The sequence below is a fragment of the Dipodomys ordii genome, unplaced genomic scaffold (assembly GCF_000151885.1).
Source record: "Dipodomys ordii isolate 6190 unplaced genomic scaffold, Dord_2.0 Scaffold38, whole genome shotgun sequence".
Classification (NCBI taxonomy): domain Eukaryota; kingdom Metazoa; phylum Chordata; class Mammalia; order Rodentia; family Heteromyidae; genus Dipodomys; species Dipodomys ordii.
This window is the reverse complement of record NW_012267254.1, coordinates 5,780,801-5,794,330: the sequence shown is the minus strand read 5'-3', so window position 1 is coordinate 5,794,330 and position 13,530 is coordinate 5,780,801. Positions and strand designations below refer to the sequence as shown.

Sequence of the window (13,530 nt, the reverse complement as noted above, 5' to 3'; positions counted from 1 at the left end):
CAGAATACTGTCCTAATTTCCAACTCCCTCCACCCTGAATCCTCAAGTTAAAGGTATTTATGGATGAGCCCAACAACTGGGCTACCCTTTGAGTATGAAGGTGCCACGGCTTAAACTCTACCCTGCAGTTCCAGGTGGTAGAACCCCTCTTGCTATGTGGCTGCCCCACCAGTTTTCTTACTGAAGGAAAGTAGCCGATACCCCATATGATGGTCAATGTACTATGTATCCAGTCTCTGTTGCCTACTAACCAGAAACTCGGCTGTTTTTTTACTGCTTAGCCAGCTTGATGATTACACATGCTATGTAAGGAAATGTGGGAAACTGGCTTCTTAAATAACCACGTCACTACTACGGGCTGTGTGAATTAAAAAAAAAGTAACTGGCAAGCAAGGCCCTGTGCCCTAAATCTTGATAGCTATTTGCTGACTAGTCAGTCCTTCAGCTCACTGACTCATTTGCTTGCTATTTGTCAATGTCCACTTGATCATCTGCATTAGGGCCATACCTGGTGGATGTCCTCCATCCCGTTGCTTGCAAACTCAAAGACCAGGTCACTAGGTGGCAAGGTAATAGCCATGACGTCCTCCAGGAGAGCTGACAGTGAGATTCCCCAGGCACTGCAGAGCTTTCCTGATAAAGAGATGCTGTTTATTTACCTTGGGACTACAGCCTCCCCCAGTCACTGAAGTAGGGAAATTGGAGACCTGGAGTAGGTGGTGGCCTATCTTTTAAGTTTCAAAGCTGCATGCTGGGCTGGACCGATCCGAAGTACAACCTGGGGAGAAAAGAGATGAGGTCCATGAGTAAGTCACTTTCCTCAAGCTCTGTAGTCAGGACAGCTGATTAAACCAGAGGGACTCAGGTGTGCTAGAGCAGAACACCAATAAAGGGACAGCTGTAAGAAGCCTGTCGTCCTTGTGATGGGACAGGAATGGGAAGAATTCTTGGATTGGGAAGTTTTGTGTGAGGGGCCTTGAGGACACACAAGGTAGACAGGGTGATCTTAGGCTTCATGTGCCTTGGCCATGGGGGCCACTTAGCTTTGAGGGTCAGAGTCCATAGGGGGAAAAATTGGCTTGTAGGTGGGGGGGACTTGAAGGTCAAGGCTCATGGTGGGTGGCCTGATCCTGCTCTTCAGGAGAGGACTCAGGTCGGGCTGTGCCTTCAGTTAGCATGAAGACAGAGAGACAGGTAGGATGCGTGCCTTACGTGCTCATTCAGCATGCCCTGCCCCCATCGCCACCAAAGAGGGTGGCCTCAGTACTGTGTGTGGGTTTGTGTTAGTTCAGCTTTGCTTTCAGTTTCAAGGCTGAACTGTCACCCTGGGAACTTGTGAGGAGAGCCCCAGCTGGGGGAAGGGCCAGTGGAACCTCCCCCTCCTCCAGGGTCGGCTCAGGCCCCTTTTCCAGGAAATCTCCTAGGCCTGCTGCAGCCCACACACATCTCCCCTCTCCAGCATGCCTCCCTCCCTTGTTCACAGTGCATCTAGGCCTGCAGCGGTGTCCCTTGCCTCCATTCCTCCGCTGTCCACACCCTTGTGGCTCTTCTAGCTGGTCACACCCAAGGCCATGGCCTGTTCCCAAAACCCTCGCTCCCTCCTGCCAGCCTGTTCTGCTCCTGTGTCCTGCACAGTCAGCTTCTGTACTTGCAGGTACCACATCTGTGGTCCCTTATGTTCATTTGGAGTGTGGGATTGGTTTTGGGTGCATGGATAATTACACACAGCCTGCTTCCACCATGAGCCCCAGAAGAACTGGCTCCACGCACCATGCTCTTAACAGCACACTCAACCCCCACCTCCTTGACACTCCCTGGCCAGCGCCAGGATGGCAAAACCTTCTCCTGGTCCAGAAAGAAATGAGGAACTTCAGAGAATGGCAAAGGGGAGAAAAAGGGGGGAGGGGAACACAGTGACCTCTCTGATGACCGCTCTCCCTGACAGGAGACACCCAGGCCTCTCCCACTTCCTTTCCGTTAGCCCACAGGGCTAGCCCCACCCTCTCCCCACCCCCACTCTCATCCTCACCCCCATACTTTTCCATCTACCCCAACAAAAAGCCTGGAGAACTTGCTCAGTGTAGCACAATTATAAGCTGTGAGTTTCTCTTCAGATGACCTGTTAGGTCCACCTCAGCAGGCCTGAGAGGAGGCTGTGGTCCTCCCATCTTGCTCCACTCACACCTACCCAGCAGTGTGACCAGGTCCCCTGTGGCCTGAAGGCATTGCTCTGGGGCCATTTATGCTTGGACGGTCTACCTCCCCTGAATAAGTTGCTCAAGGCCCTCCATTCTGAAAGGGTAGAGGCCCGTCCAGCTCCTGTCAGTATACCTCAGGACCTTCTCACACTGAACAAATGAAAGGTGATCACTTTCACCTAATCCAACTTTGCCTAAACATGAAACTCCCGCCCCAAATTCATTTGGTATGCTCCTCCCACATAGGTTTGCCTGTCTCCTTGGTTTCTCTTCACAGCATGTATTTCAGTTTTACAGGTTCATTGCTGGTTGTCTATGCCTAGGGAAATTCTGTGCCCCTTCCTTACCCACTTCCCATGGACCTGCAGTTTCCTTGTGAGCAGGGGCAACTGTATTATTTGATGAATTCTTAGCACATTGCAATGTACCTGGCAAGTTGCAGACATTCAATTCATGCAAGAAAGAACGAACAAACTGGGGGGGGGGGGACCAAATGAATGGATGATACGGGCAGTGAGCTGCTATGAGGTACGTTTTCTTTTTTTTTTTTTTTTTGGGTCCGGTGATGGGGCCTGAACTCTGGGCCTGGGCGCTGTCCCTGAGCTCTTCAGCTCAAGGCTAGCGCTCTACCACTTGAGCCACAGCGCCACTTCTGGCTTTTTTCTTTTTGCTTATGTGGTGCTGAGGAATCGAACCCAGGGCCTCATGCATGCAAGGCAAATGCTCTATCACTGAGCCACCTTCCCAGCCCCTGAGGTGCGTTTTCTATGCTGTATGTAGACCACAATCACCCTAGTACACAGCCTTCTGTGTAGCTGAGATGACAGGCATGAACCTCCACCCTGAGCCCTTGTATAGACCTAGTCTTGCATGGGTGTACTATCTGTGTTCACTCTGGGTGTACAAACACACTTGCAGATATACATGTATACAGGGTGTGTGCTTGTATGCCAAGTGTGGGGACAAACATATGCGTGAGAGCCCTCTGTGTGTCAAAGGGCTGTCTTGGTCTGGCGAGCACAGCCACAAGCTCAGCCGTAGGTTCCTTCCCCTCTTGCGAGGGTGGGCTGACTGATAGGCCTTTGTGAAAATGGGGAGCCTGAGGTAATACTGGCTAAAGAGGCCGTGGGGAAGATGAAGGAGGACTGGGGTAAGCTGGGCTTTTACTGACCAAAAGGCCGCTGTGGCTGTGTGCTTCCCAGGTAGGAGGCCATGGGTCCTTAGGTGAAGATCCCTCTCTCCACTCTGCTAGGGAGCTGGGAAAGCAGCCACACAACTGCACCGAGTTGGATGGAACCCTTGGCCATCAAGGCAAAGAGGAGAGGGCAAGTTTGGAATAAAAGAGATGACTCTAGTAGCATACTTTTATGTGCCTCAATGTCTGCCTCTCTCAACTGGGGACTTGGTGGCTGTGGCTTCTACCTGCCCAGGGCTGTGAGGTCTTGGGAGGGTGATCTTGGTAACTTCATTTTGCCTTGAGCCTGAAGCTAAAGGGAAAGGGTGGAGGGGGAGGAAGTAGCTGTCCTACTCTCTTAGCCAAGGCTAAGAAACCCACCATGGAACTTTCTGGTCCAGAAAGTGTTCCCCCTCCCCCTTTGCAAGTTTGAGGATTTGAAAGTGAGAGGTGGAGAGAAGCTCATTTGCATGTTCACTCATCCCCCCCCCCCAGTCCCTCAAAATAACTTCCCTCTCCCAGGAACCTGAAACCAAAGAAAGCTCCCACCACAGAAGGCCCTCTTGCTCGAGGCAGGAGAGGCCCAATTAGGGGTTCCTCTCTTAAGGGTCCTTCTGGCGGGGAGTGGGGGGGACTTTAAGGGTACACAATCTAAGTGGTCCAGAGCCCTTTGACATTGCCTCCAGGTGAGTAGGGGCTCAGGGAATCATACTTGGGAGGCTTTCGTAACTGGTGGGCATTTCACCTCCTTGCCCACCATTGCACAGGGCACAGATGGCTAGAGTCAAGAGTTCATGCCTCTAGGGTCAGTCCTACTAGGGCTGACAGCCACATGCCTTTGTGATACACATGCCCTCGGGAAGCTGAGGTGCATGAGCATGAGCACACCGCAGGAGGGAGTGAGTGGCTGGAGAAGAGGTGCCTTGCCTGCACATACACACCTCTGGCTCTCTGTGGTCTGACTGTATTTCAAAAGCAAAGTAAAATAGAAGTGGTTTGGGCTGCTTCTGCGTCACTACAACTGGGCCCCCTTCAGAGGTACAGACCCTTCCTGTCACTGGAGCACGTCAAGGCAGCATTCAGCGCCTACCCATCTGGGCCTCCCCTACAGGAAACAGCCCCTATGTAAAAGCCACGTCCACAGCCTCTGTGCAGTGAGGGAGTTGAAATCTACACCCGTTCATCTGTGTCAGTGGCCCTCATAGAATGGTAACACCCGTGGCATTTTCACACATGCCAGGAAACATGGGGGCCAGATGGTCAGCTAGGCCACAACAGCGTAATTCTCTTCCAGCTCCTCATCCAACTCACTCCTAAAATACCTCGTCCTCCCTGAAACCTTTCTGGAATTCTCTGGAAAGGAAGTGACAATTTCCTTCATGCCATTTCCCACTCCCTCAACACCCCTCCTCCACAACCACAAACAAAATGGAAACTACCCCAGGAACAAGACAGCTGTACCCTCTACTTAAAAACAGCCCTTCCTCTGGTTAAAAGTCATCAAGCAGCAAACATGCCTGCTGTACCATAAGACAGTGGCCTGTTCTTAAAACCTAGAGGGCTAGAGTCAAGGATCCAGCCTACAGTCCTGACTAGAGCAGAATTAAGCCATCCACTAGACTCAAACCCACAACCTTGGCCCAGCTGGGGCTAGTCTCCACAATCGGACATCGAATGAATCCTCTATCTTGAGCAAGTGCCCAGTGAGGGGGCCCCAGCCACAGCTATTTTGTCAGCTCCTTTTCTATTCATTTCTTTCCACCACCACCTCCATTGGAGATGAAATCAGGAAGAGGGAGGGGGGAAAATAGAGGTTTTGCAAGCTCTGTTGGTTGAGGTTTCTCTGTGCATATTTGCAAGAACTACAGCTTCCTTTCTTGTCCCTCTGTCACTGCCTTATAACAGCATAGGGCTTTGTCACAATTCTGATGGTAGGTGAGCCCAGAGAACACCCCCACCCAACTGCTCCTCCTCTCAGTCATCCTACCACAGCTGCCCCAATTGCCTGGGCCAGCAATGAGCACTTAGGACTGAAGGAGATGACTTGCCCCCGGCAAAAGGATGGTCTCTCCTCTTTCTCCCAGAGACCCTTGGCCCACTCAGGCTATGTACTCATCAGGTTGGGGGAACAGGAGGAAAACACTCTCCTGGCTACATCTGCATAAGCTATATGACCCAGTGATCTGTTTAGACTGTGGTTTCTGTCATCTTTCAAGTAGGTGAGGGCTGAGGATAATCTGAGCTACCAGGAGGCTGGTTGAAAGACTTGGATGGTGGGAAAGAATTCTGAATATCAAAACACACTCAACCAGGGGATGAGCTTCAGGTGACTTCCTAGGGTATAAGAGAACGTGGGAGGGGGACCATTGCCCCCAACCTTGATATCCAGGGAGTTGAAGGACCCCCTTCTTAGCTCACTTGGGTTAAGGGCCCTATAGGGTGAAGAGTTCTGTTGCCTCCCCAAAATGTGTCACCTCACCTAGCCTTTGGGTTGTGGTTATATAGCAAAAAGAGCAGTACAGAAGGCCCAATGGGAGAGGAAGAGGAGGGGGAGGGCTAGGACAAAGAGAACTTGTTTCCTCAGCCACCCTGAGAAAACCTAATGAGCACCCTCTGGAGGTGCCTGCGGCCACCACATCCTCCTCTCTAGTGCTTCAGGGAGGAGGAAGAGGCAGAGGGGCAACATTACAGGAACCAGGCCAGAGTCAAGTACAGGACAGCAACTGAAGCCCAGAGAACTCCCTGCAGACCCCAAGAGCATCGGCTTTTCTGATTCTGACTTGGGACTTAGGCAGGTGACTTCCTCCTTTTCAAATCAAGGTGATTTTTTTTTTTACCTAGTTCAAGTGTTTGTGGTCTAGGGCTACTAAGTTAATATGTGCAAAAATTCCCTGTTGTGCCTTGAATAGGTTTTTCAATTCCCTGCCCTGACTCGTGCTTAGTTATTTTGCTCAACAAGTAGTCAGAATCTTGTATTACCGGGCTGGGGCGGGGGAGAATACGGACTGGGCATGGAAGAATAAAATGAAGTGTGAGGGGACATAACCAACAATTATAAAATTATGCAAAAGCCAGGAATAGTGGTACATAGCGGTGGTCCCGCTACTCAGGAGGCTGAGGCAGGATTGTTTGAGTGTTAAGAATTTGAACCACATAGTGAGGCCCTGTCCTATGAAATAATAAAATAACATTTATAGTAGAGGAAGCTAGTTTGAAAATGGAGGAGGGGGAAGGATTAGTTAAGGAGTTGGATGTATGGATATGATCTGCATTCTCATGACTGGGATTTGAACTTAATATGAAGAGCATCTGGATAGAAAAGTCTATCTGGATAGACGATAGAAAAGCAGCTCCTTTGGAAAAAACAGTAATTCGGTGCAGAGTAAATCCAGGAGTGGAGAAGACAAGATGGAAGCAGAGCAGCTGCAGCAGATGGAGCCCAGGAGGTGGATCCCAAGGCCACTCCAAAGGAAAAAAAAGTGATAGATGGTTGGGTAATACAGTAACTGTGGAGACTCCAAGATGTGTAACTTGTTCCCCCTGGAAGATTGCTAAATGATAAGGAGTGATGGGGGCAAGAAATACTGCAGGACAAGGAATTCAGTACTTGGAAGGTTGGATTGTTTTGAAAACTCCACGATTAATAGGGACAAAAAGGGAAGATAAAGAGACATTTTAGAAAAACCTTCATGGTTTTTTTTTTCCTTTTAAACAAGGTCTTGGCTATGTAGCCCAGGCTGGCCTCAATCTCACTATCCTGCTGCCTATGCTTTGTAAGTGATAGGAGTGTAAAGTATAGGTGTGTACCACCATGCTTGGCTCCAAGTCTCCATCTTGTCTGAGACTAAGGCTGTAGAGCCGAAGTACCCAGACAGGTGCTACATCCATGTGGGATGGGTATAGCACAATTCAGTGGCAATATATGTGCTGAATGGCACATCCACACTTCAGGTTCCCAGGAAAATTTGCTTGCTTCCACTGTAGAGAGAGACAGGAAGGGAAGGAACAGAAACACTGACAAGAGACTAATTAAATTCATTAGCAGGTGTTTTAGAAGCTGGGGTAATCTGTGGCTGGGCACCAACAGGATATGAAGTCAGATAACTTTTTATTGAAGGGACTGTGCTCTTTGTCAAGGTCCCTGCCACAGTGTGTCCTAGAAACTGATGTGGAGGCTCAGATCTGGGCCCTCTGGGGAGTAGGGGCTGAGTGAAGTTTTGTGTGCCTCAGCACTGGCTGCTCTTCCCAAATGGCGGCTCCTCCTCCAGACCAGTCAGAGCAAAATGCAGTACTCCAGGCACAAAGCTGATAGTTCAGAGCCCCAGGTCCTTACATGGTACAAAGAGTGCCAGAAAGGTAAGGTAGGAAGCTGCCAAGCCCAGCGAAAGGGCAGCTTCAGCTCCAGAAGTCACTAAGAGCAACTGGTCCAAGGGCTCCCCTTTTCTCCTCCACACTACTGAAACCTTGCCAGGAGCCAGAACCCCAAGAGATCAAAGCCAAAAGGCACCTGAAAATTTAGTCCATCTACCCCATGCTTCAGACACCAAGTCTCATTATTCAACTCCTGGAGGGATGGGAAGTGACTTATTCAAAGTCACTTAGCGAGTCACCATGACTCCCAGGTGACCCTTCTTCCTCCTTTCCTCATTGTCTCCCAGCATCCTCAGCGAAGCCAACCCTTTCCTTTAGCAAAAATGACAGTGGCCAGAGATTCAGAGCTGGCAAATAACAATGAGGCCACACATGTGCAGAATGCATTTAAGTCTCACAGTGGCTTCCCCACATCCAGCCTTTGTTCACACTGTCCAGCTAGGCCAGCGAGGCCCCTCCTCAACCTCTGTGGGTCCAATTCCCAGATACCCTTCAAGATTTGAAGCAAATGTCACCTTCATTTGAAAGCCTTGCCTGCTTCCTCCCTACCTGGGCATTCTGTCCATTCATCCTCTTGAAACTTTAGCTCCAAGAAGGGGTTGATAAATTATGGATCACATGTCAAATCTGGAGGAGATCTGTCTGTTTTGTATGTAGCCCATGGACGAAGAATGACTTTTCATTTTAACAATGATTGAGGAACACTCAAACCAAGACCAACGTTTCATGACACATGAAAGTGATGTGAAATTCAAATTTCAGTGCCCATTAATAAGGTTTCTTTGGAGCACAGCTATGTTCTTTTGTTTATATGTTGTCTACGGCTACTTTTTGCCTCGTAAATAGTTTTGACAGAGTTCATATGTGTCCTAAAGCCAGAAATATTTGCTCTCTGGTTCTTTACAGAAAACTTTGCTGATCCCTGGACTAAAGGCCTCACTCCCCTTCAGGGTGAATAAATTCATCAAGTTCATTTCCAAGAAGAATGTCCCAGAGCCCTGGGGGTGGAGGGGCCTGGAGGAGGTGTGGGACATTAAATACAAACTCAGCAGATTTTCATCAGACAATCCCAGTCCAGGGTTAAAGCCTTCACTTCTGGCCCTGGTTCAATCACGTTGCCACCTTTTAACAACGTGCTTCTGCTTTGTCTGCCTTGGTTTCCTCATCTGCCCAGTGAGAGGACTGGAAGCAAAGATCTGAAGCTTTTTTTAGCTCTACGATTTACAGAACTCGTGATGCATTGTGTTCCTAGCTCACCTTGTGTTGAGCAGGTACAGTCCTGATCATTCACTCTCAGAATTAGAACTTACAGAAGGTTTCCCTGCTCGGCTGTGGTTTTCTGCTGCCCCGGGGAGGGCTCCACAGTCACTTGCCCCGCCCTCCCTTCCTTTCTGCTGACCTGTCTGTCCTGCTCTCCTAATGCCTCCCCTACATAGCAAAGATGAGATCCTCTGACCCAGCATGTCCCGCTCCTCCCTTCAGTTCCCTTCCAGTGGTTGGGCTTGCAAGCCTCCCCTTTGCTGAAGGACAGTAACAGGGAAGGGGCTCTCACCCCTCTGCAGCCTCTCAGGGCCCACAAAAGACTTGCTGGGGACAGGAGATGAGGCAGCTGTCACCGCACCCCTGCTCTACCAGAGGAAGCAGCCCCTCACTGCCACTTCCTGTCCCAGGGGTTTCAGCAGTTTCCCCTTCAGAGCCTGCAGGCCCTCTCAACCCTGCCCCCCCCCAGGTCAGGGAGTACAGAGAGGAGGGTCCCTCACAGGAAGGCTGAAGAGACAGCTGTCTACACAAGGGGATACAGCAGCTGCTGCTCTACCAGCAGCTTCATGGAGAGAGTAAGCTGCACAGAGAGGCCATTACCTGTTGCCATAAATCCTCCCCAGTCATCAGATGGGCAAAAATGAGTACATGGCTTGACTTAGCTATGGCCTGCAGAGATAGGCAGAGTGAGCCTGGCCTTGAAGAACTGGATAACAACCTGGACTGTAAAGGCCGAGGCCACGGACCAGTAAGGACTAGCCTGGGGGTTGGGGGCCTTTGGATAAAAGAACAACTTGAAGCAAAAGGGCCTTGGGAGCTAGCTAGCTTATGTACTCATAGCTACTCAGAAAGCAGAGATCTGAGGATTTCATTTAGAGTCAACCCTGTCAGGAAAGTCCCTGAGACTCTTACCTCCAACTAGCCAGCAACAAAAGTGCTGGTCCTAGAGGAGTGGCGCGAATGGTTGGGCACCAGCCTTAAGTGAAATAGCCAACCAAGTGAGTAAGGCCCAGAAGTTCGAGCCTCAGTACAGGAACAAAAAGGGGAAGGAGGTCTTGAGAACAATAAGCTAAGGATGAGGGGTTAATTCAGGGGGCTTTAATTCAATATCACTTCCATAATTTTTTCCTAAAGGCAATCATCCTTAACACCAGTGGACAGAGGTAACAATAGAGAGCAAAGCATTGTAACACATGTGGGTGGAAGGTTGTAGCCATTTCTGGGGGAAGGAGCAAGGAACTTCTATTCTGAAGTGGCTGTTGATTTGGTGTGGTGACTTACACTTAAATACTTCTGGGTTTCTGTGCAGGTGGGACTCCTAGCTGTAGGGCTGAGTGCCTATAAGATATCCTGTGAGCATGTGACCACTGGGTAAGACCTTCTCAAGGCTATGGGTCAGAGCAGCAGTAGGAGCCCAACCAAGGTCTTGGATTTCTGCCCATCATCCAGGCCAGAACTGCACAATAGTCTAGAAGTCTTAATGCCTGAGATGAGGGCTTAGCTGTAGATGAAAACAACCACCTTAGGCCTACCCCTATGAAGTTCAAGTAGCAGAGAGTGAAACCCAGAGAATTCCTAGGAAAGACAATTCTAGACAGGCCATCAAAAAATGTAGTAGAGAAAAATTAATAAAGGTAAGGGAAAGGGTAGGCTGGGAGGAGTGGGTAAGAATGTTGAAAGGGGTGACATTGATCAAGACATACTGTATTCATAACCTGCTTTATTGAATGGCAACTCTTTTGAATAACTACTTTTTTTTTTGGTCAGTCAAGGGGCTTGAACTCTGGGCCTGGGCACTGTCCCTCCCTCTGTCAGCTCTTCAGCTCAAGGCTAGTGCTCCACCACTTGAGCTACAGTGTCACTTCTGGTTTTCTGAGTGGTTTATTGGAGATAAAAGTCTTACGGACTTTCCTGCCCGGGCTGGTTTTGAACCACCATCCTCAGATCTTAGCCTCCAGAGTAGCTAGGATTACAGGCGTGAGCCACCAGTGCCTGGCTTGTAAAAGTACTTAAAGTTAATAAAAATATTCAAAAAATAACAAAATAAAAAATAAGGAAGTCATTGCCATTGTCAATGTAAGAGATAATATGAACTATAACCCTAGCTACTCAGAAGGCTTAGATCTGAGGATGATGGACGGTTCAATGACTGTCTGAGACTCTTATCTCCAATTAACCATCAGAAAACTGGAAGTGGCACTGTGGCTCAAAGGGATAGAGTGCTAGCCTTAACTGAAAAAGTTAATCAAGGACAGCGCCCAGGCCGAGTTCAAGCCTCACAATGACAAAATAAAGAGAGAGAGAGAGAGAGAGAGAGAGAGAGAGAGTGAATATGTACTTATATTCTTCTAATGGCTTTGTGAATATAAAGAAAAATACATAAAACAAAAAAACTAGACATAATAAAGGGGGTAACCCTGTTCACAGTGCACTGTACATCTATACATCTATGCAATGATCACAAGACTCTTGTACTACTGATGGATGCTAACAAACACAGTGATGGTACGTGCTTGTAGTCCCAACACAGCAGATAGAGGCAGAAGGATGAAGAGTTCCAGGCCAACTTTGGATGTGCAGCAAGTATAAGAGCAGCCTGAACTATGAGTGAGACCTTGTCTCAAAAAAAGGGGGGCTGGGAAGGTGGCTCAGTGGTAGAGTGTTTGCCTTGTATGCATGAGGCCCTGGGTTCGATTCCTCAGCACCACATAAATGGAAAAAGCTGGAAGTGGCGCTGTGGCTCAATGGTAGAGCACTAGTTTTGAGCTGAAGAGCTGAGGGTCAGCACCCAGGCCCAGAGTTCAGGCCCCACGACTGGCAAAAAAAAAAAAAAAAAAAGACGAGAGAATCCTGATACTATGTCACCTCTGAGGTCATTTTTTTGTGCCTCTGACCAGCCAGGCATCCTGTCAAGAAAGCAGGGTCCTTCTTTTCCCTCTTGCTAAGTTCCTCAGAACTAAGAACCACCCACCTCCCCGAAAGTGGGGCCCCATTGCTCCTCAGGGAAGGGCCTGCTTCTCCACCTCTGCAAGTTGGGAGTATACACTGCTTCACAGCTGGTATGGGAGACACCAAGGAAGCCTCAGAGACAACATCTGGATGTGCACCTGGGCTCTTGCCAGCCCCTCCCTACATCTGCAGTGCAAACCAGCCTTTGGTCACAGCCAACTCAAGGCAGGTGGCACGTGTTTAAAAAGCACAGTGAGCCTGGTAGGAGGGGGTAGAAGCACTTGAAGTTGGTGCCAGCTCAAGGCAAGCACTTGTGGGACTGGCACCAGAGACTGCTGGACTCAGGACAGTGGGTGTGGCCCTAGAGCCTCCGCCATGGCCTGCTAGAGAAGGGGCAGAGGGGTGTGGGTGCTTGTTTAAATGTGAACAAGATTTTCTCTTGTGCCCTCTGATAGCAGTTCAAGTTGACCTCCCATGCTTCTAGAGATGGGGGCCAAACAGTAAAAATTACAGGGCAACAGGGTGGAGCACAGGGAAGGTGGCACGGATTTACAGCTCTGGGGCACGGGCTGTGGGATTGGTGCTGTGCCAGGCACTCTCCCGACATGATCTTCTTTCATTCTCACAAAGTGGCTAGTGAGTGGCAGAGCCAGGGTTTAAAGCCAGGTTTATTTCCAACTACTACTCTCTTTGGACCTTGTTTGTAGTGAAATTTATTTTGGTAATAGTCCTATTTTAACAGTCCCATCTTAAAAACAGCAGGAAGGAAGCTCAAAAGAGATCAAGCAACATGTCCAAGTCAAGAATGGAAGCAGAACTAGGCATAGTGGTACATACCTATAATTCCAACTCTCAGGAGACTGAGTTCAAGGCCAGCTTGGGCTACATCGAGATATCCTGTCTCAACAAACAAAGAGTAGAGGGAGATCTTGAACCCAAGTTTGAGTGATCTTGATCTCAAAGACCCTGCTTTCCCTTCCTTGAATCCTAGTGACTACCTACTGAGACTGAAGACTCAGAGCCTTATGAGTTCAACAGACGCTTATCTGGCCCGGGCTACCAACTCAACCTAACTTCCTGGACCAGGGTGTGTACAAAACATGGAGTCAATTTGAACTATGTAGCCAGCTGTGGAAGGTGGGAGACTTGGGGAGAAGTTGTGAAGGCTGATACTGCTGTACCTCAGGGTCCAGTCAGACAGAGTTTGGGGCTCCAGATCTGGGGTAGCTATGACATGGTCCCTGCCCCATAAATACACAATTTTCTCAGCTTACACAGAATGCAAGTGTGGCTTCTTATCACGGGGTGTTGGTTCACATTTATTCAAATATTTATGGAAAAGTAGCCTGAGCACTTCATATATGCCACACCATGGCCAGAGGCTTGCTCACAGGGCCCACTCTATTCCTCTGTTGTATCTAAGTTTCCAGTAAGTTGAGTCAGCCCATCTTGTTCACAGGGCCCACTCTATTCCTCTGTTGTGAGGTCTCTGTATCTAAGTTTCCAGTAAGCTGAGTTAGTCCATCTGTCCAAACCATTTTGCTAGAGTTTCCCTAAGCCCCCCCCCCCACAACATAT

The 13,530-nt window shown here is 49.1% G+C and overlaps 1 protein-coding gene across 3 annotated transcripts in view; it reads right to left on the bottom strand.

Annotated features, from left to right (window-relative positions):
* Elf4 (E74-like factor 4 (ets domain transcription factor)) overlaps positions 1-13,530 on the bottom strand; it is a 40,427-nt gene that overhangs the window by 13,272 nt on the left and 13,625 nt on the right. The window contains exons 2-3 of one of the 3 annotated variants that reach the window (XM_013018159.1): positions 708-778; positions 509-633 (exon numbers count right to left, since the gene is read on the bottom strand). The gene's annotated coding sequence lies outside the window, so the exon portion shown is untranslated. Of the gene's footprint in view, positions 1-508; positions 779-13,530 lie in introns of all 3 variants that reach the window. The other 2 variants (XM_013018161.1, XM_013018160.1) reach the window with 2 other exon arrangements.